Here is a 23,160-nt window from a genome sequence, read left to right as displayed (position 1 = left end):
GTCTTTGCCCCAACCACAGAAACCCAAGAGTAACTGCAGTCTTTCCGGATCAGTTCTATTTAAGGGAGCCAGAACGGGGTGGGGACTTATTTTATAATGTATGCCATTTATACAAATTTCTGACTTAAACCCACTCTTACAGTCTACACCTAGGGCCTCAGAGTACAGGCCCCTAACTATAATCTTGAAAAAACTTTCAAAGTTGTTCTTTGATGTCTTACCTGGAAACAAACAAACTGAACAAAAATTCTAAAATAGTATTTTTTCTCTCACTATTCATGGAAGTCAAGGTGATCATATATTAAGTGTGTCCTACACTATGACTTTCTCAGGATGCCTTGGTGTGGTTAAAGGAAAGGTCTTTAGGGTAACTTCTCTGTTCTCTACCTTAAAAACAAAAATGTATGGAAATTTCCATATGAGAGAAGACTGGCAACTAACAGATGAGACTCAAGAGAAAAGGGATGTCTCCAGGGTTAGCTCATTGTTTTCAAATACAACGCTATCATGGGGCTTGGATTTCCAGGTCTAAATCCCTGGTGGGTGAGTTGTTTGATGTCAAGGCTAAACATGGGTAGTATAATACAAGCCATGTTTGGGAGCTAGGTAGAAATGAAGCCCACATTAGCCAGAGCAGACAAGCAGCTGGGGTGGGGGTTGTGAACTTGCTGATAAATGTCTTGGGAACCTGGCTGAGGCAAGTGGATTCTGTTCTATGGAAAATGGATCAGAAGCACATACAGGAAACGTACCCGGAAAGTGTTAGAAAGATTGCTGTCAACATGGAGATTGGTCAGGGACAGAAGAAAGAAGATTAGCCACCTGGGTGATGTAAAACCTGAGGTGGGCATTCAAGGTCATGTTCAAGGAAGAGCCTAAAAGTGGGTGGGAGATACATGAGGGATATTACAGAGGAAGGAAAGGCAGTCTTTTCCTGACGTGGTACTTGTAAGCTGGAGGAGTCTCCTAAGGTCTTATCATTCAAAATTCATTCTCATTTATTTTCAGCACATTAGATTTAAAGTGCTGATTCTTCTAAGGCCATTTTTCTATTTCTGTAATCCAAAGGATTATTTTCCAAAGGCACAATTCTAGGCACCAGCAGAGAAGATTTGGGAACCCAGAGTCTTCTTGGAAGCCCCAGTCATTACATTGTTGATTAATTATTATTTATGAAGCCAATTGCATAAATATTCAACCAACTACAACTAGTGTTCTTAACTAATTCATAATGTTTGAATAATAAGTCCATATGGAGCATCCTAAAAATTCTCTTTCCTCCTCTCTTCTGGCATTGGAAAAAGGGGAACTTAGATCCAAGAGAATCTGTCATCATGCCTTCTGTTCGCTTTCTCTCGGCATCATCTTAATCACCTGGGCCCAAGTGACAGCCTTCCCTAGGATACTGAATGGACCTTCCCAGGGCCACCACACAACACACACATGCATCTTCCTAACCAGCTCCGCTGTGCCAAACACCAGCAGGACCATTTGGCCAAGCCTCTAGGCCATTGGTTCTCAATCTTCCTAATACTTCAACTCTCTAAAACAGTTCTTCATGCTCTTGTGACCACCTCCCAACCATAAAGTTATTCCATCGCTACTTCATAATTATAAGTTTGTTGCTGTTATTAATTGTAATGTAAATATATGATATGAGACACCCCCCAAGGGGGTTACAAGCCACAGATTGAGAACCACTGCTGTGGAGGAGCCCAGGCCCTCAGTGTCATCCTCCCCATTCCGATGCAGTATGTCACAGCTTCGTCACCCACAACCCTCTCTGGTGTTACACTAAATTCAGACCCCCCTGGTGCGAGTGTCTCCTTGCATCTATTTGTTGTCTCATCATCCTCTTTAAGTTGTTCATGAGAATTTTTTTTCCAAAAAGACAGGTGGCATGGGAAGAGAAAGGAGAAATGCGGTAAATCTATAGCAGAGGTAGGAGGAAAGGCGAAGAAAAGCAATAATAAAAAAAGTCCCTGACCTCAACTTCCAAAATAAGATCTGCCCTAAAGATAGCCTAGTGTTTATCCTAAATTTAAATGTCTTAGCTCCGCAGTCTTTCATTGTGTACACAATGAAAAAGAAGTCATCTCATAAGGACTCTGCTGTCCTCACAGTGGGAGCCGTCGGCAAGCTGATTCTGCTCCAAGAATAGAATGGCTGTGCTTAGTCAGGCACCACAGAACTTTAACAGACAGGGTCATTTCCTGATGGGAGAATAGCTACAAAGGAAGGTGGGAAGACAGTCTTCTGATGCTGGACGGAAACATGAACTGTCAGAGAAAGTTCCAGACTTGTCTCCTCTACAGTGAGCTCATGACCAGCCGTATGGGCTGGGACAATTCCCTGCCTGGATAGACACAGACTCAAGGAACACCCTTACCTGTCCCTGCCTCTCCCCCGCCCCCGCCCCTGCCCCTCCCCCTGCCCCTGCCCCTGCCCCTCCCCCTGCCCCTGCCCCTGCCCCTGCCCCTGCCCCTGCCCAATCTTGTACATATTCACTGTTACACATACATGGTCTTTTCCCCATGCCTGGAGTTAAATGCTATCAGCAGATTTTAAATTCCATGATGGTTAGAAATGCTAGGTGGCTTTGCTTCCACTGTATCTAAAGCATTCAGCGAAAGGCTTATATTCAGATGTCTCTCCAGAAACACTTGCTGAATAGGTGGTTGATCGATTGTCTCATTACAAATGAACAAGCCGCTTCCTCCCGATGTGGCTTCTGAAGGGCAACTCTCTGAACCAGGAATTTCCAGTAGGGCAACTGAAGCTGGATACATTTAGAAAAATGGTTGTTGCTACCTCCATTCACCTTTTTGTGCACCTTAGCTCCCTGAAATCTAGGAACAAGGACCCAAGAGATCATGGCCCACCAAGTGTCTTTCAGAAAAGATTATCTCCCTAGTTGTTTCCTTTCAGAAAATAAGCCTCCCGGGACTGATAAGCAAATGTACCATATGCCGAGAACACAAGCCTGGTGTAGTGAAGGGGGACCCAAGCCCCCTCTAAAGGAGCCTGTTGGATTGCTGCCTCTGAAAAGCCTGAGTGTGCTTTTCAATAGCACAGGCACCAACCACCCCCAAGGACCTCTTTCTTTTATTGCTGCTGCAATGAAGCAGCCACATGGCAGTTGTAGATAAGGTGGCCCAAGTGTATTGTGCATGCAAAGTAGGCTATGTGGCACAGCTCTGAGAACTGCAAAGCATCCCGTATTGGCTTCCTCCTGGTGCAAGGGTGTGTGTTTCCCAAAACTTCCCATTTTTCACTTCCTATTCTTTATACCATACGTCTCCTTCAGAACCAAAATCACAGAATCATCCAACATGGCTGCCAGGGCTAGAATGGAGGCTGCTCCAGAGTTAGAATAAATATGCTGATGGGAGTCATGGCTCCATGTTCTTGTATCTGCAAAAAGCTAACCAAAGGCTCACTCATTTGTATGATGCCTCGGAAGCACAGTGGAATCAGAGCATGGCCATTTGTTTGTGGACAGAATGGCATTCTCCAATACCCTACCTACAAATATGTAAAGCCAAGAGACAAGGCTGTTACTTTATTGCACTACTGTGCACTAAAGGCACTGTTATGTCCATTGGATATCATTATGAATGAAAGACTATAAGCCCCAAGCAAACACAATGCACAAAATCCAGAGAGTCTGCCAACAAGACACAAGCATTTAGTGTTATCCTCAACTAGCCTCATTTATTTATCATACATTCATTTGAAACCAAGAAGCCTTGCAAATCAATACACTAAATGCTGTGGAAATACAAATTAAAAATGAGTACTTGTCAAATATAAACTACGCTCAGCAGGTACCAGTGCCTCACTTTTATCCTTTTAAACCATGAGAGGTGAAAATTAAATCCTATTGAATTACATCAATTTTCCACCTGAAAATAAAAGCACGGTCCCCGATTCCCTGAAGGACAAATGAATTACACACATGCAAAACCACGGCCAGCAATTAACATCTTAATCACGGATCCTCGATAGCCTACCAACGTTTCTATAAGTCTGAAAAATGGTAAATATTTATATACATTGATGTAGTAGATAGATTAAAGATGTATGAATATATCAGCAGATGGAGGATGCATGGATACATGGATACATGGATACATGGATGGATGGATGGATGGATGGATGGATGGATGGATGGATGGAGAGATGGATAGATAGAGGGATGGATGGATAAAGGGATGGATGGATGGGTGGATGGATGGATGGGTGGATGGATGGATGGGTGGATGGATGGGTGGATGGATGGATGGGTGGATGGATGGGTGGGTGGGTAGGTGGGTGAGTGGATGAATGGGTGGATGGATGGGTGGGTGGATGGTAGATAGCATAGTAAAGTGGCTGAGTTCAAGTTCAGATTGAAAGCTAGATTCCTCCAGGTATGAAGTCTAGGTCTTCTCTTATTAGCTCACTAACCACATGATGCTGGGCAAGTTGCTTTGTGCTTTGCTTTTCTCAACAAAACTTTTATGAGAGAATTATTCCTAAAATTAAGTGAACTACCCAGCACAGGAAACACATATCAAGTACCTGTAGTTTTTAAGAGTTAACATGGTGATAATTACTACATTTTCCTGTAGCTGATTGGGTTGAGCCTTTAGCAAGTTGTTTACAAAAATTAATCCACTCTCTGGCCTAGGTATATGGATCACTCAATAACTTATCTTTCCTGCACACATAAGAATCTCAGTTCATATCTCCAAAACACATATAAGAAAATTGAATATAGTGATACCCAGCTGTAGTCCTAACACCTGAAGGTCAGGGACAGGAGGGTTACTGGAGCTCACTGGCCATCTGAATTGCTGAGTTCCAAGTTCAGCCAAAGATTCGGTTTCAATAAAATAAGGTAGAAAGAAAGAAAGAAAGACACGAAACATCAGCCTGTGCTCTCCATAGGTACCCACATGCACACATGCACACACACATGCATATACTATAATCACATACAAACAGACAGAATTAAGTCAGTCTCTTGAAAACTTAAGCATTCTTCTATGTTAACACCCCATCTAGTAAGAACTAAATATCAATGGGAGTTTAGAGAAATACAATTGAAAAGACCTTCAAATTCTTTTTCAGAGGATGTTGCAAAATATGCTGATAAATTATTAAGGACATACTACATAGGAAAAAGCAAACAAGAAGGTAATTTTGTTTGACCCTCATAAAATAAGCAAGCATGGACTTTGTGAGATATTAAAATACAATGCTTCCACTCGTTAAGTGGGTAGAATAATGGAATAACTTACAAACATACATCCAGCAATAAAATTAAGGCTATTTGTGTGTGTATGAATATATATATATATATATATATATATATATATATATATATATATATAATTAGTTCTATCAAAGTACCAGCATACCAGATGACCTGAAAAGATCCCACTTCCAACAAAAAAAGTCTAGATATGACTGACCTTACAGCATCCTGAAAATAAAAGAAAGACAGAGAGACAGAGAGAGAGAAAGACAGAAGGGACAGAAGAGACAGAAACAGAGACAGAAAGAATGAATGGCAAGCTCAACTCAAGGCTCCAGGCTGCCCAAAGACACTTCCACATCAGCTTAGCCTATTGCAGAAACCACCATGGGGATTCCTGGCTATGAACTGCTGAGCTGGGAGCTTAGAGTAGGTTAAAAAAAAAACTGTCTTCTCTAGAGTAAAGAGCAAAAGAAGAAGACATCCAATATCAACCTCTAGTCTCCATATGTATCCACATGCACACACAATCCATGTGCACAGAAACAAGTACACACACACACACACATCTCTTCTAAGGACAAATGTTTTCCAGGGCTTCATCCCCTGCCATGTTTCTGGCTTTCTCATTTGCAGCATACAGGTTCATCAGCACTGATATTGTGCCCTCTGAAAACAGCTCTTCCAAGGGACAAGGTAGCACAAAATGGGTTTTTATTGGGATGAGAAGTTGGAAATAATTCTTTGTTGAATTTGGTGTTGAGATCCAATTTCAAAGGCTTAGTTTTGCTGGACCAACTCCATAAGTTTTTGGATATGTCTCCTGGGCTCACTTTCCCTTCAAAACACTTAAAGTCAGTGAGGACATGTCATCAGAATTGCTGAATGAAATTTAGGGTTCACACTCTTTGCAGCAATGCATTGTCTACCCGTAAAGAACTCTACTGCTGCACACAAGAAGGAACTGTGACTCTGTGCCAGATTTCCAATCTTCTCTCTACTATCCAATGCTGAGTGTGTAGTATAGCAATCAACTCTCTTCTTTTCCATGACAAGCTACCACAACCGTAAAGGAAAGTTTGAATAAAGAAGGACAGTGCCATGGTGAGATATATGTTGGCAGGCAAGTACTGCACAGGGGTACATTTCTGGGTATTGATTTGTGGGAACAAAATGAAAATCTCATGTTGGAGCTGATGGAAACTTTCAGTATGCCCTAACCACCTTATCCTCTACAGCATGCTCTCTAAATCTCCATCTCTGATCTATGAAGGGCAAATATTGAAGAAAAAAATGACTAGGAACATCAAAGTAATTAAGTAGTTGAGTATCCACAAGTTTCAGCATATAGCTGAATCATTTAATTTTTCATTCAACAGTGTGAATTGACTGGTCAGGGGAAGGAGCACAGACCCCCCACTGACTGTGGGGTTCACACAGTAGTGGAGCACACAGTGCAGCAGAGGAGCTGGTCCAGACTCGTATGGGAACAAGAAGCTGAATCTTGGCAGTGACTGCGGAAGCTGGACTAGCATGAAGCCGAGATTGCAACTGTGAAGTCTAGATCCCAGGATGAGCTGCTGCTGGTGGGAACCAAGACAACATCTGAGTGGGATCAAACCTTGAGTTGCAATGAAATATGAAAATGTTTTTTCAGTTACATCCCAAGGTCCCAAGTCTGACGCAGCAGCAGCACGGGAGTTACAACTCTAAGGAGTCTCAGCTCACCTCTGTGCTGTTTTCATTGGCAGCTGCTTCAGTCGTTGCTACACAGCTGGGTAAGTGAATTGCAGATGGAATATTGGCAGCCGAAATCTTTATAGACACAAACAAGACCGTGATTTTCCTTGACGCCCATAGAAATGCCTCACGAACTTCTCTAAATCTCTCACGTTTGCTTTAAAATAACCAATGAAGCACAGACGCTGCAGAAAAACAAATCATAGAAATAAATCCCAGCAGCCTGCCCATTCTAAGCCCAAAACAGACGTAGGAGAAGAATTGCTTTTTTAGGGAAGGCAGTCCTGGGATGCTCAGCAGCTGAGGTCCTATGTCTGTCTGGAGAAATGTAAATGCCACTGCTTTTTTCTGTCACCTCTGTTTCTGCTCTTTGATCCAGCAAGCCAATGACAGCAGAGACACTAGAGACAGATTAGAAGCAGGGTGACAGCTGATAAAGGCCATCCCCAAACAGAAATCCATCACATCCCATGTGGCTGTTACTAAACCTTTATGTGAGAAGTCTGGGGGTAGTTTGCAAAAAGATAAACCAAAGGAAGAGCTTTTCCTCATTCTATTTACCCCATTTCCTCACCCAAAGAATCTATGAAGGTGGAAAGAATGGGTATGTTCTCACGCTAAAGGCAAAGTAAATCCTAAAGTTCTGGTTAATAGAGAGCATCTCCCGGCTCTCTTTTATGGATGCTTGAGTGCCCCAGGAGACTAGCAGATGGTACCACAATGCAGAGCAGAAGAGAACATCAGAAAGAAAGCTAGCAGGGTGGGTGTACAAGGAATAGGAGCTGTTTTTATTTGAACTCCTTTTGCCTCTTAAAAACCCTGCTCATCCCATATAAGCTGAAACAACTGTGGTTCTCTGCTCTTAGGTCCTTTGCCTAAAGGTACAGAAGACAGCAACACATCTCTTGGCGTGGCTCCATTCAGCGTAACCTCTTCTAGGCCCAGACTCCTGCAGGCAAATTCACATATTCAAGGAGAAACCTCCCTTCCTCAGAGGTTTGTTCTATGTCAGACTTGACATTGCAAGTTGTGTCTTCCCTGGTGACTATGATTCAGGCAAGGAGCTATGACCAGGTCACTAACCTACGGTGACAAGGGGCTATGACCAGATCACTAACCTACGATGACTAGGAGCTATGACCAGGTCACTAACCTACGGTGTCAAGAAAGAAGAGGCAACGAAGAAAGCAACATCTCCAGCGGGCCTACGAATATCCACCAGACAAAGGAGTCTCTGCTTCTCTGTGCCCTTTCACGTCCATCTCGCAGCATTCCTGCAAAGTAACTAAAATTTCTATTGACAAATGAGCAAATTAAAGCTTCAAGATGTAAATCACCTGGTATTGGCAAGTTCCAAAGTAAGACTCAAGCCACAGATTGTCAGACCTGCAAAATCGGTGTTCTTTTACAAAATGGTGGTCAGTGGCCGCACCTAAGTAGTGAGCCTCATGCTATTACAAGCAACTTTTGCTCACATAGGTGTGACCTTGTTGCCCAAGACACCCACAAAAGCGAGCAGAAAACGTAGATACCCTGGGTTTTAACCTGTTTGCTGGTAAATCTTTCTCTAATCTCAGCCTTCACTAGAGCAAGCAACCAGCCATCTAGGCTCCTTAGGAGTCAAATGCTTCAAACAAAATCCTACTTGGCCAGTAAATATCTGCCAAGCTACTAATATTGACATAATCTATGTCTGGTAATAGCATCACAAATGCAAATAAAATAATCTTAAAGCCCCGTGCAGGAAATCAATCCTCAGACCATTAGAATAAAGTTGGTTCATGTCATGCCCTAACATTTCAGGGAATCCAGGGGCATGCCTCCCTTATGGAAAGTGGGAAAGGAGGAAGGAAGCTATTGTCATTCCAGGAAGAAGAAACAGCAGAACCAGATCAAGATTTTATAACACACTTTTGAATTTGCAAGTACTTTCCTGTAGGTGCCAAGTACAGGTAGGGAAGGGCTTAAGACCGGAGGAGGCAGCAAGGCAGGTATAAAGGACTGCACACGAGGTTATCTGGAGATGGAAGAGCTAGCTGGCACCCACAGGCTGGACCACTTCATTCCATAGCTCTCTAGATGCAAAATCTGCCATGCATGCCTTCCTCAGGTCTCGGGGCTCAATCCAGGATTGCCTGCTCTGAGCAATTCCTGGTGCTCTTGGAACACTGGGGCCACCTCTTTTGTAGGACCTAAGTCTCCTGTAACTGCTGTGTGTCTTTTTCTCCACTTCCTTGCAAACACAAAGAACCCTAAATTCTTTGAATCCAGAGCCCAGAGCCATATGTTTTTGTTTTGTTTTTTTGGTTTTGTTTGTTGTTTGTTTGTTTGTTTTTACCTTTACATCTCCCTAAATTCTTTGAATCCAGAGCCCAGAGCCATATGTTTTTGTTTTGTTTTTTGGTTTTGTTTGTTGTTTGTTTGTTTGTTTTTACCTTTACATCTCCCTAAATTCTTTGAATCCAGAGCCCAGAGCCATATTTTTTTGTTTTGTTTTTTGGTTTTGTTTGTTTGTTTGGTTGGTTGTTTTTACCTTTACATCTCCCAAATACTCTCTGGCCTGTAATAGGGTCTAGTCTGGGGTTATGGAGTTAACATCCTACCAGCCCATAACCTCACTAGCTTGCCACATGCCTCTCTGAGGAAGTGACTAATATCAAACCACCTTTACTGTAGATAAGGATTCTCACGGGGACAGAGACAGAGGTGAGTTTCAGCCGGGCAGCCCAGGAAAGCACCAGCCTACTGCAAACTCACCCTCAGTGAAGCCATGCTTTGGAAATGTCCAGTCTTCTGCATTTTCCTCTTCAGTACAGGTAAGGCCAGGTACCTGGGCCTTTTATTCATTGAGAAGTGTAGCTCTAGAACAATTCTCTGGGGACTTAACATGGTGACCTGATGCCCAGCATGTCCCCAAACTCCATCCCCTTGGGGTGGAGGAATTCCTTTGCAACCTCTCTGACTTTAGCTTCTTCCCTTCAGGGACCTCTTTGGATGTAATTTTGGAACCAGTTGTCAAAACTTTTACTGTCGTAGCTGGGAATCCTGCCACCTTCTACTGCACTGTAACAGGAGGGGACTTGAAGAATTATCAAATGAGCTGGTATAAGAAGAGTGGAAATAATGCTCTGTTTTTAGTATACAAGCTAAATAACAATTCTACTGATGATATAATGGGCAACTTCAAAGGGAAAATTAACACTTCAAAAAATCAGTTTATACTTGATATTCAGAAGGCAACAATGAAAGACGCTGGTACGTACTACTGTGGGTCAGATATCCACGGTGCTACAGTTCTGCTTCTGATCCCTTCAAGAAAGGTTAGGGTCAAACCATGGTGGCAGACCCAATGAGAGATCATCTCTGGCTGAGCTACGCAGCACATCTGAGATGAAACCTCCTGATTACATTAACAGTCACCTCTGATAAGAGAGGCTGGAGCTGAGTTGAGGCAAGGCCATCCTTTGAAGTTTCTGTACCAGTTGAGGAGAGAAGATAAGGTTACCTGAATTTGTGTGGAGAGACCAACAGGACCTCAACCTTCTCTACCCACAGAGTCCTCAGATTAAAACAACAAGCTGATGAGCAGAATGTCTTCCATCATGAGTGTTGTAGCTCATTGCAATCTTTATGGTGGAAGTTTTCTTGTTCAGAAATTAGATGAAATGAAGATGGTTTTCCATTAGCATTTTAATCAAAGTTTCCAGTGCTATTAGCAATAGCTTTAACTCTTACTCTGAATACTAAGGAGAGATGTTGTCTGAAATATTTTCATGACTATTTCAGGTAAAAGGCTTTATATCTTAGCTAGAGACAAGTTCTGAAGCCCTACAGGCATAGGCAGAGAAGGGTCATATGAAAGTTTCCTTCTCACTGGTTATGAGAAGAATCTTGTAAACAGATAATAGTCATGGTAATATGGACTAGGTCGACCATGAATCAAGTGAATCAAATACTTAGATTAGCACCTAAGAAGGGCTGAGTCCACAGGACATAAGGTCTAGAGGAGCCCAGGAATCAGACTAGTGGGAAGGTTCATCTTTAAAGATGACACTCTTTAGGAATCACCAGAAAGTAGTTTAGCAGCCAGCTTTTCTTCTGCTCAGATAGTTATTTGGAATCTCCTCCTCATGCAAATCTAAACCTTACCATATGTAGCAGAAATGACTGTAGGAACTAAACATCAGACCCTCCAGAGGCTTCCAATCAACTTTCCTTATAATGCCACCTTCACCACACACTATTTAAAGCCACTGATGTCATTAGTGGTATTAGGAAAAGTCATGATAATTAAAAGGGGGTGGGGATTCTTATCAATGTGCTTACAGTTTTTCTTTAGAAGACCTATCATCAACAATTATAATTAAAGATTACAAGAGAATACAAAAATGCAAGGAATAAATGTGAATACATAATGAAATGTATGAAAATGTCATTTGAAGCCCATTTTAGTACACTAATTTAAAATTAGAAATAGAAAAATTAAAAAATATAGAACACATGCTACACAACAATCAATATTATTGACTTTATATGCAGTGCCCTACGAGGACATGAAAAGCCCAATCTATATGAAAAAAAATTTTTTTCATAGAACTTTCTAGGCTTGAAAGAGTTAAGATTTGAATAAATGAAAAAGGATTTTTCCAGTAGGCATACAAGTTATTTATTATTATAAATTACCTCAAAATCTAAAGGTTCGGCAACAACAAAAATGTTGTTTTGTTGTGCCACACTCTGTAGGTCAGAAATCCCACAGATTTCTGTATGGCTTAGCTGGTTCCAGAATTCTCATGAGGCTGAACTTGGCGTATTAGCAAAGGCTGTAGGCATCCCAGGGCTTGATTGGGAAAAGATCTACTTTAAGCTCACCCACATGGGTATTGATATCCTGTCTTAGTTACTTTTCTATTGCAGTGATAAGACACCAAGACCAAGACAACTTATAAAAAGAAGCGTTTAATTTGGCTCATGATTTCAGAGGATTAGACTCCATAATGGTGGATCAAAAGAAAAGCTGAGAGCTCACATCTTTATCCACAACCACAAGTGGAGTATGGGAGGAGAATAAAGGGAGGGAGGGAGAGAGGGAAGGACAAAGGCAGGAACTGAGGGAGAAGGGGAGAAAAGGAAGGGAGAGAAAGAGAGAAAGGGAGAGGGAGAGAGAACTAGGAATTGCACAAGACTTTTGAATCCTCAAATCCCTCCCTTGGTGACATATCAAGGTCATACCTCCTAATCCTTGACAACAACTGGGGACAAAATATTCAAATATAAGAGCCTCTAAGGGCTATTCTCATCCAAATCATCACACAACAATCCTCAACAAGTGTCTCTCCGTAGAGTTATCCTTAACATGGTGCTAGGACTCTGAGGAAAAGAGGTGTATGAGGCAGAAGCCACAGCCCTTATGCAATCTTTCTTGGAAGCAATATCTCACAATCCTGTTAATATCAGTGAGTCAGTAAGTGAAGTACTGAAGAGGAAGGATTACATGTGAGTATGAGTCCAGAAGCAGCCCACCTTAGGAGCTATCTAGTGCACCAGATTGGCATAGAAAGTATTGAAAGAAAAGTCAAAAGTTGGTTATAACCAACTCATTTAAAAATCTCTGACTATGAAGCTAAGATTTTATTTTTATCTTTTAGGACAACAGATGATTGCACATATAAAAAACCTGGAGATACTTTCAAATACATGTTCTAAGCTTAATGTAAAGATTCTATCTGCCTATTGGCAAGCACAGAATTAACTTGTTAGTTAATTAACTAATTATGTTTTTGAGACAAGTTACCTATATGTAGTCTTGTCTGGCCTTGAACTAATAGGATGCTCCTGTCTTAATTTCTCAAGTGCTGGGAATATCAACGTGTATCACTTACTATGCTTGACAGAATAAGCTTTTTCAGCAAGTGCCCAAGGCAGCTTTAGTGCAGGTAATCTAAAGACTTGCTTTGAGAGCTTCTTTTATGAGTAGACAAGGAAGATCTGGGGTTTGGTTTGTTTGGGAAAGTCCGTCAAGCCAGGACTTGAACCCAGGATCTTGCTTCCTATCTCTTGCCCTGGTGTCAGAGAAACCACCATTAAATATGGTCATTTTATCTCTAGAGCAATGGTTCTCAGTCAATTCCATTTTAATATTTGAATCCCCTGGGGGATTCTTTAAAAACTTCAGTGTCTGAATCTGAAAGGCATTTCCAGAGATTTAGATTTAACATGGCTTGGAGTTCTGGCTTCCCAGATAACTCAGATAAATAACCCTTTGCTTTCTGTCTTCTTCCTGCCCTATAAGATTGAAGACCACTGGTCTAAGCAAACCATTCTAGGTTGTAATCCAGATGGCCATTTCTCCACATGAGTCCTACATCTCACTCAGTGTCTACTAAATCAGAATCAGAATCTGTATCTGAACAACGTCCTGGGGCAAGTTACATCTGCACTAAGGTTTAAGAAGCCCTGGTCTAGGAGCTCCGTTGTCCTAGGCCACTTTGTGTGACTGTAACAAAATACCACAGACTTGACGATTTATATAGAAAATAAATTTATTTATCATAGCTGTGGAGGCCAAGAAGCTCAAGAACCAGAGGCTCACATCTAACAAAGGTCTGCTAGCCCAGGGCAGCAGGCAGAAGGGTAAGGAACAAGAGGGAAGAGTACTACACTGGCTGTTTTGTCAGAAACCCACTCCTGTGAAAACTAACAGCATTCATCATTTCCTGAAGGCAATACACAAGTGCCTCTTAAAGGTCACACCTCTCACCATTGTTGCATTGAGGTTCAAGTTACTAAAGCATGAATTGGGGAAATACATTTAAGTCATTCTCTTAGGGTTTCTATTACTGTGAAGAGACACCGCGACCACATCAAACTCTTAAAAAGGAACACATTTAATTGGGGCTGGCTTACCATTCAGAGGTTGAGTTGTCATTGTCATCATAGCAGGAAGGAAACATGGCAGGACGCAGGCAGACATGGTGCTGGAAAGGTAATTGAGATTTCTACATCCAGATCAGCAGACAGTATGAAAAGGAACAAGACACACTATGTTTGTTAGAACCTTGAGCTTCTGAGACTGCAAATCTCACCTCTAGAGACAGACTTCCTCCAACAAGGTCATACCTCCCAATAGCGTCAGTCCCTGTGAGCCTATGGTTCTATTTTCATACAAACAACCATCATTATTGAAACATTCTATTGAGGTAGAAAAATATAAATAAGTTTTTCCCATTGCCATGGGAGAGTTTTATTTGTCAAAATTTCCTGAAGTGATTATGATATACAGACAGATGTGAGCCTTACTAATAAACAGTTGCTCATTCCAAAATCAGAAAACAGATGATTTACATTATTGGTATAATAACTATTCTTACTGAGGTAATATTATATATTATATGCTCACTGGAAGAGTGCATTGTGTTAGTTTTGTGTATGCCTATGTCTCATTCATTTACAAACAAAAGAAGAAATAAATTAATATTTATTGAATCCATACTTTGTACCACATCTTCATAAATTATCTGATGAAATCCAGGATCTTCTTCCACCAGTTCAAGATCAAGACAGAAAAACAAACAAACAAACAAAACATGACTCTTTAGTGCACAGTTAAGTCTCCTTCAAAACAAGAAGAGTAGGAAATAAGAGAATAGTGCTCATGCATTCCCCTTACAGGGTGCATGGGACATGTTTAGGTGGGAAATTTCAGGACATAAGACAGGCATGGAGAAGGCAGGCAAGGGACAGCCTGGAGCCAAGGGAGAGAGACATCCTAGGAAAAAGGCAACCACTATGTCCCCAGTGACTGAGAGAATCCATACACAAGAGAAAAAGAGAGCGCAGGGAGGGGGAGAGGAGAAGAAGGGAAGGATGAGGGAGGGGAAATTAAAAAGACAGAAAAGAATTAAAGATGAAGGCCTAGAGTAATTCTAAGCTTACTAGGGGTAACTAGGGAAGCCTTTTGAATGATACCCAAAGCCTCATACTTGGGTGGAGACTGTCCTGCTGAAGGTCTTACCTAGTGTGTTCATGGACCAAAATATCTCTGCAAAAATTCTGAAGCCAAATGAATAGCACAAAAATTGGCTATTATTTCTATATTGTCCATGCATTTCCCAGCCCTTCCAATAAAGATGATTGATAAAGGCAACTGATATCAAACTAGTTCATGTAATTGTTGCTTCCATTCTGCTGTCTATAATTTCTATCCATTAAGAAGAGGGTTTGGTTGAACAGTGTTCATAAAAGTGAAAGGAAATCTTTCTTAAAAATAAAAAAATGGAAAAGTCTACACCAACTCCTTGGCACAGAAAGAGCAATCGATCCATAGGAACTGGAATAGACTCTACTTCCTCCAGACTCCCAAGCAGGGTCCTATGCAGGTATGCTGTGTGGTTGGAAATTAAAGACTCAAGGGCAGACAGAAAGTGTCCTAAACCCAGAAACAGTGCCATTAACTGGCTACAGTGATGGACAGATCACCCACCACAGCAGAGCCACTGTTAACAAATGAAGGGCAACAGCAAAGAGGGAGACAGAAACCACCTGTGCCAGTTTCTTCCTCTTCCTCAGAGGGGGCCGAGGCTCTGGCAGCCAAGAAAGAAGGAAAAATAATGCTTCTATCATACAACACGTTGCCTGTTCCAAAGGTGTTACAACCCTGAAGAAGGCACTGGTTGTGGCCTTTTTAAATGCTAAGGAGGGGTACATCTATAGTACAAATAAAGGAATCAACTTGAACGAACCCAAGCTGTGACCTTCATTTAGAACAATTAAGGTTTTAAATGGGAAATTAAAATCATTGAATTTGAAAGCCTGGAGGAATCTAAAAGGTCACAGGAAGTCTTCCATTAATACGCATGCTCATCAAATATTGATTGAATAAATGATAACCCATTGTCCATTCAAATATTTTCAATAACAATTCTGATTTTCAAAATAATAAACTTTCTCTGGGAGGTCAGGAAGAGGGGAAAAAATAAATCTAGTTTTTAGTTACTTCTTTTATTTATTTATTTATTTATTTATTTTTGAGATAATATAATTACATCATGTCCCCCTTTCCTTTCTTCCCTCCAAACCCTCCTGTATGCTCCTTGTTCTTCAAATTTTGGTCTTTTTTTTCCCATTAGTTTCTATTACATCTATCTATGTATGCACATATACACATATATTCCTAAATACAACCTGCTCAGCCTATATAAAGTTACTCATGTGTACATTTTCAGAGCTGACCGTCTGGTATTGGATAACCAATTGGTGTGCTTGTCCCTGGAGAAGACTGGTTCTCCCATTCGTGGAATGCCTGAGTTACCTATAGTCGTTCTTTGTGCAGGGTTGAGGCCTGTGGGCTTTCTCCAACTTCCCTTGGCATTTCTGTTAGTGTCATCCCTGCTCAGACCACGTTTAGGCAGCCTTTGACAAAACGATCCAGCCTCTAGTACCAGAGTGATCTCTTCAGTAAAAATGTGATCATGCCATGCCTCTCCTTAGAAATTCCCCTGTAAGTTCTCATTATTTGCAGGAAGATATGAGTCCTGCAAACTCTTTTTTTTTTTTGACAGCCAACAAATTTTTTATTCGATATATTTTTTATTTACATTTCAAATGATTTCCCCTTTTCTAGACCCCCCACTCCCCAAAAGTTCCATCAGCACCCTTCCCTCCCCCCTGTTTTCCCACCCAACCCTTCCCACTTCCTTGTTCTGGTTTTGCCTTATACTGCTTCACTGAGTCTTTCCAGAACAAGGGGCCACTCCTCCGTTCTTCTTGTACCTCATTTGATATGTGGATTATGTTTTGGGTATTCCAGTTTTCTAGGTTAATATCCACTTATTAGTGAGTGCATACCATGATTCAGCTTTTGAGTCTGGGTTACCTCACTTAGTATGATGTTCTCCAGCTCCATCCATTTGCCTAAGAATTTCATGAATTCATTGTTTCTAATGGCTGAATAGTACTCCATTGTGTATATATACCACATTTTTTGCATCCACTCTTCTGTTGAGGGATACCTGGGTTCTTTCCAGCTTCTGGCAATTATAAATAGGGCTGCTATGAACATAGTGGAACATGTATCCTTATTACATGCTGGGGAATCTTCTGGATATATGCCCAGGAGTGGTATAGCAGGATCTTCTGGAAGTGAGGTGCCCAGTTTTCTGAGGAACCGCCAGACTGATTTCCAGAGTGGTTGTACCAATTTGCAACCCCACCAGCAGTGGAGAAGTGTTCCTCTTTCTCCACATCCTCGCCAACATCTGCTGTCTCCTGAATTTTTAATCTTAGCCATTCTGACTGGTGTAAGGTGAAATCTCAGGGTTGTTTTGATTTGTATTTCCCTAATGACTAATGAAGTTGAGCATTTTTTAAGATGCTTCTCCGCCATCCGAAGTTCTTCAGGTGAAAATTCTTTGTTTAACTCTGTACTCCATTTTTTAATAGGGTTATTTGGTTTTCTGGAGTCTAACTTCTTGAGTTCTTTGTATATATTGGATATTAGCCCTCTATCTGATGTAGGGTTGGTTAAGATCTTTTCCCAATTTGTTGGTTGCCGATTTGTCCTTTTGATGGTGTCCTTTGCTTTACAGAAACTTTGTAATTTTATGAGGTCCCATTTGTCAATTCTTGATCTTAGAGCATACGCTATTGGTGTTCTGTTCAGGAACTTTCCCCCTGTACTGATGTCCTCAAGGGTCTTCCCCAGTTTCTTTTCTATTAGCTTCAGAGTATCTGGCTTTATGTGGAGGTCCTTGATCCATTTGGAGTTGAGCTTAGTACAAGGAGACAAGGATGGATCAATTCGCATTCTTCTGCATGCTGACCTCCAGTTGAAGACCTGATCCCCTACACTACGCAGCTGTGCCGCATCTTCTCTCATTTTCTGGGCTTCAGCCAACTACGCCATCCTGCCATTGTCAGCATATCCAAGCTGGTACTCACCCACCCAGGGCTTCCCCACATACTGTTTCCTGTGGGATTTCTCTCTCTCTCTCTCTCTCTCTCTCTCTCTCTCTCTCTCTCTCTCTCTCTCTCTCTCTCTCTCTCTCTCTCTCTATCTCTCTCTCTCTCTCTCCCTCTCTCTCTCTCTCTGTTGTCTGGCTCTTCCTTCTCAGAGGCCTCTTGAGATGGTACTTCATTAATTTCGTTCTTCCTATTTTCTCAGGTTTGTATGCTCTGAGAAAATAAGGACCAAATTTGATTTTGCTTTTTATTGGACCTGAAAATTACATAAATGTATCAGCATAAAAAAAAAAAGGATGCATCTTTCAGAATTTGGCCTTCATTGCAGACCCTGGGATACAGTAAGGACCTGCTTTGCTCTGTTTTTATTCGTTCAGTGATCTTAGAGATCCTGAGATGGAATCAAAAGTGGCATCCTCAAGAGCACATTATGAGGCACATAGATCAACAGCAAGACAGATCTAAGATGTCCTCATACAGGGATGCTGACTGGTGAGTAAATCCTTCCCAGAAAGTCCAGACGCTTTGATGAAATCATAGGAGCCTTATATGATTGATATTTTTTCAGTGACCCCCCCCAACTGAAATAAACATGAACCTTTTGGCTATGTTTTTTCCACTTGACTATTTTCAGAACCTATATTAGTAAAATGCCTGTAATTATAGAGAGGCATCGCCTCATCCCTCAAATATTTACTGAGCAAGCACAGTGCTCCTGATGCTGTATCACACACTGAGCTACAAAACAGCTGGAACTGGATTCCTGTCCTCAGGGTGAAAAATGAAACTACAGCCTTAGTAACAACGGCTGGGAGAGTCCTGGGTAGGGGAGCACCTGCCTGGACCCTCAAGCAACAGCAAGAAGACACATCTGACCGACCGAAGCATGGAAGTTGAGGGAGGCCAGAGGACAGCTGTCCAGGGAGGGGTCTTGGAGGTTTCTAAGGCTTTAGCTCTTCCCAAGAGTAATGAACGGTTACAGAGAATGAGGCAACAGCTCAGAGCCAGCTTCCCGTTATAAAGGTTACACATGTTTTATAACAGGAAAATGCTACTTTCCTCCAGCAAGGTATTCTTAAGGATTCCTTAAGATGGTTCAGGAAGGAAGGAAGATGATCATTCACGACAGTGACACATCACACAAGTGTCCCTTTGTTATGTAACTATATATAACCAGTTTCTTTGTGTTGGAAGGGATAGTTCATCAGGATTTCCTGGGACTCTGTAACCACGGATGCAGCTAGTTCCCTGTCAAGAAAAATTTAGAGGGTTTTTGGGTTTTTTTTGTTTTGCTTTAATTTGTTTTGTTTTTGAGACAGGGTCTCACAGTGCAGTCCCAGCTGGTTGGAAACTGTATTTGTAGAACAGCCTGGCCTCAAATTCATGGAAATTCACCTGCTTCTGGTTCCCAATCCTGGGATCAAAGGTGTGGCCTATCACACCCAGCAGCTTAGAGGTTTTGTAAATTCAGCTATCATCCTCATCTCAAGACATATCACCTAACATGGTAGTGATGATATTCTTTGAGAAAATAAAAAATTAAGGAGAGCAAAGAGGGAAGGAAGGTTCTCTCTTTCTGTAACAGTAACTCCTTTTAATTATTACTCTTATTAAAGAGCTATCCAAAACTTCTGGGATTTTTCCAGACCTAGATGCTTCCGGGGCACAGAGGCCTTCCTTCTCACAAGTAGGGACCATAAGAGAACGCAGAGAAGCCAGTGGAGAAGAAGGATGTGTTGGGAGAAACAGATAATGCCATCAGGCTAGCCGTGAGTTCCCACTTTGATTTCATGCTGTGTGAAATAGTGAGAGCTCACTCTTCTCAAATACGCAGGCCCCTCACAGCCTACCTTAGCTCTACAAGTCCTCATCCAACCTAGGTTGAATTGTTTATACTCCCAGAGTTGCGTTCAATCAGAACAAAGTGTTTCCCTGCGAGCTATGAAAATACTCAGCTACAAACCGAGTCACCTGGGTCCCACTTCCCGCTTCCCTGAAGCTGTCTGTAAGGGCTCTGAAGGAAACAGCATTCATATCTGCCACTCAGCCTTTCCGTGTCCCTCTCTGCCTTAGAAAACTCTGATATGTTACCAATGCCTCAACCTCAGCAGTCTGTATCGAACATTCCCCGTTTGATTTTCCCACAAATTGGGGGCTAGACATTAAGGCCCCTTCCCTGCATATTTCAAAACCCAGGTGGAGAGGTAAGGTGCTGCTCGGGGTGTGCTGCTCTCCTGGTGGTCGAGAGAGCAAGGGAAGAGTCAACAAGAACTGGACAGGCTTCCTCGCTGACACATCAACCACAGCCACTCACACTCACTGGCAAACTCAAAAGCAGTTGGTTAGAGACCAAGACCCTTCCCACAGGAGGTACAGCAAGATGCAGAGCATGGGAGGCCTTCTTCATGCAGGGAAGGAAACAACGATAGACCACTGTGCCTCTGACTCCACACTGGTGTTTTGTCCCGATGTTAACTGGTAAAAGGCTTGGTAGGATTTTGGTTTTCTTAGAATTCTTGGAACACTCTAAGCAACCATTAGCAAGTTCTTCTTCATGTGCCACCATCCCTCCAGATGGCGACAGTAGTTGCACAATTAAAAATAATTCTTTGGTTGAATTATTTTGGCAAAGAATGAGCATTAACAATGTCCCTGAACACTCATAATTTCTCCTGTCATATCAAATGTTCTGAAAACCACTACTGCTGGTACCTATTTCAGCCAAGATTGGCATCACAGAACCTATTATATTTTTGTAGTGAACCCAACAACTAATGTTTCCTGAGACCTAAGTGGCGAGGACTAAATTCTCAAAGGATTGAAGGAAAATCAATCAGACAAATTACTAGTGTTTGTTCATTTCTGTGCATCTAGACTGAAGAACATCTAATGATGTTGAAAAGAGTTACACATGGGGTCAACAGGTCTATACAGGGCTAAATGAAGTATTCATTCTTTGTGAGACTCCACTCATGCAGGAGCCTGCAAATGCTAGTGGATATGTTACAAATGCCTGAAACTGGCTTTTCTTTTCTCTGTTTTTTTTCTAACAGTTGTACTTTGCATTCTGTTTTGTGCCAAATGTGGTCTCAGACACTAGGTATATAACAGGAGCAAAACAGACACAACTCCGCCCTCATAGCTTTGTTTAAAATAAAAGAAACCAGTCCCAAGGCAAGTTCATGGGTAGTCACCATGTCACACCTCTTCCAGCTGTGGAAGAGGTCCTCCTCCACTTCTTCCCATGTTTAGCTTCTGAGACTTCAGTCACGCTTTGCCGGCCTCCAGAGGCCCCTCCTTGTCGATTTCCTTCCATGGCTTCCACTCCACTGTGGCACTTCCACAGTGCCCAGGGCTCCTACTGGACTCCTCTGATTCTTCCTGAGTGATCTCATTCATTCTTGCAGCATTAAATTTCACAGATGTGTTCATGGCTCATGAACTTATATTTCCAGTGTAAAACTCTCTTCCAAGGATAGTGTTATCCAGCAGCCCCACATTAGTACCTGCCTGCCTTGAGTTATTTCAGGTGTTTTCTGTCGTGCCATGATTGTTTAGCTATTTCCTTCATCTGCCCTCCCCCTCCCCGATTTATAAACCCCTCTGGGCAGGCTGCCATGGTCCATCTTCAGTTTCTATCATGCATCACTAGTAAACCCATGATATATGAGTATTGAGTTCACTGTCTGAACTGAATTTCTGCTTTAGGGATCACTTGAGGCTCAGGCAACACGCATAAGGATGTTTTATTTAAAGAAATTATGGCCCGTCCCTGTGTTTTTCTAAATGAACAATCTCAAATGAGAGAACACATTGGCACGGGCTGAGTGGTTGAGTTTAAAATGCTAAACTGAGCTAGTATCATCCCTTGTAGGTGTGGAGAGTGCTGCAAAGCTTTTATAAACCACCTACGTCCCTGCACCCCAGCTGGTGATCCAGTATGCCACGGCAAACATGACTCATTTCTTACAACCGTCCACTCAGATCTACTCTACTCCAAAGTGAAAAGACAAAAGGAAACAGCAGCAGGCTTTAAGACCCTCCTGCCTCAGCAGAGCAGCGATTCAACTCAACTGCACAATGCTGCTCCTTGCTTCAGACCCGGGACCACAAAAAAAAAAAATAAAATAAAAATAAAAAAATAAAAAGAAACACTCTCTGGACCAGGGATGATGTCTTCTAATAACAACACATGGCAACCTCACTTGCTCTGAATTCTGATCCCCATCTGACTCATGCCCACTGCTACTAGCTAATCAGTTAGTTCTTCTGTACCCCAAAAGCCAATTTCTATGGGATTGTCTAGATATAAACCGAGAACATCTTTGCACTTGATCTTCCTGTGTGAACCGAGGTCCCTGATTGTCAACTGGGAAAGCCCTGGTTCCTGTATCCCTTTGAACAGCTACCACGCTATGTGCAAACGCTAGTTCTTCCCCCTTTGTTACCATAAAGAAAATTTACCATAAGCCTCCATGTATTTAAAGCTCAGGATTTAATCTCTATCAGTGTAGAGGCCGTTTGTCTGATTGCATCTCTACTGCAAAAATAAATATTTCTCAGCTGAAGTAGCATTTTGAATTTTACTTTCTTTTTCCTCTTCTGGCCTTTCTGTACCTATCCCTAGATAACAGTTTATGCTATAATATTTATTTTTTATTTATACTTATATAAATAAGTATTTATAAGGAGTCCTCTAGGCTAACAGTGGTGCTGTGATGGGCCTTTGGTATGCTGCTCAGAAGACGTCCCCGGCTATATTGAGGTCAGCTCAGACACAGGACATGAATCAATGCAATAGTAACACCAGCATACTAGAACTTGGATTCTCAGTTCACCCTCTGAATCACGAATGTAGAAATCAAGTTGACAAGTTTTAAGGTAAGGTATTCAGAAAGGAACCGTTCTCATTTGAATCTTACAAAAGGCCTGTTTCTCTGGGCTCTTCTGGCCTGTGTCCTTAGCATGTGCCATCTCCTGTGCAGTCCCCACTCCCACTGCAGCCTGGCCGCTGCAGCCTGGCATCTGCCGATGGGTGGGTAGACTGTTGCTGTGTGCTTTGTCATGGACTGTGACTCCTCTCATGATGCTGCCACATGCCAGGCTTGTTCATCATGGAAGGCAGTCGTGAGGTATGTCCTTTGCCTTCTTCTGTTAGCTTCCCAAACACAGATACTACTCAGTCAAGCACATACACCAACTCTCGGACTCCTTTGCAA

The sequence above is a fragment of the Apodemus sylvaticus genome, chromosome 8, assembly GCF_947179515.1.
Source record: "Apodemus sylvaticus chromosome 8, mApoSyl1.1, whole genome shotgun sequence".
In the NCBI taxonomy this organism is placed as follows: Eukaryota; Metazoa; Chordata; class Mammalia; order Rodentia; family Muridae; genus Apodemus; species Apodemus sylvaticus.
Note: the sequence above shows the minus strand (reverse complement) of the source record.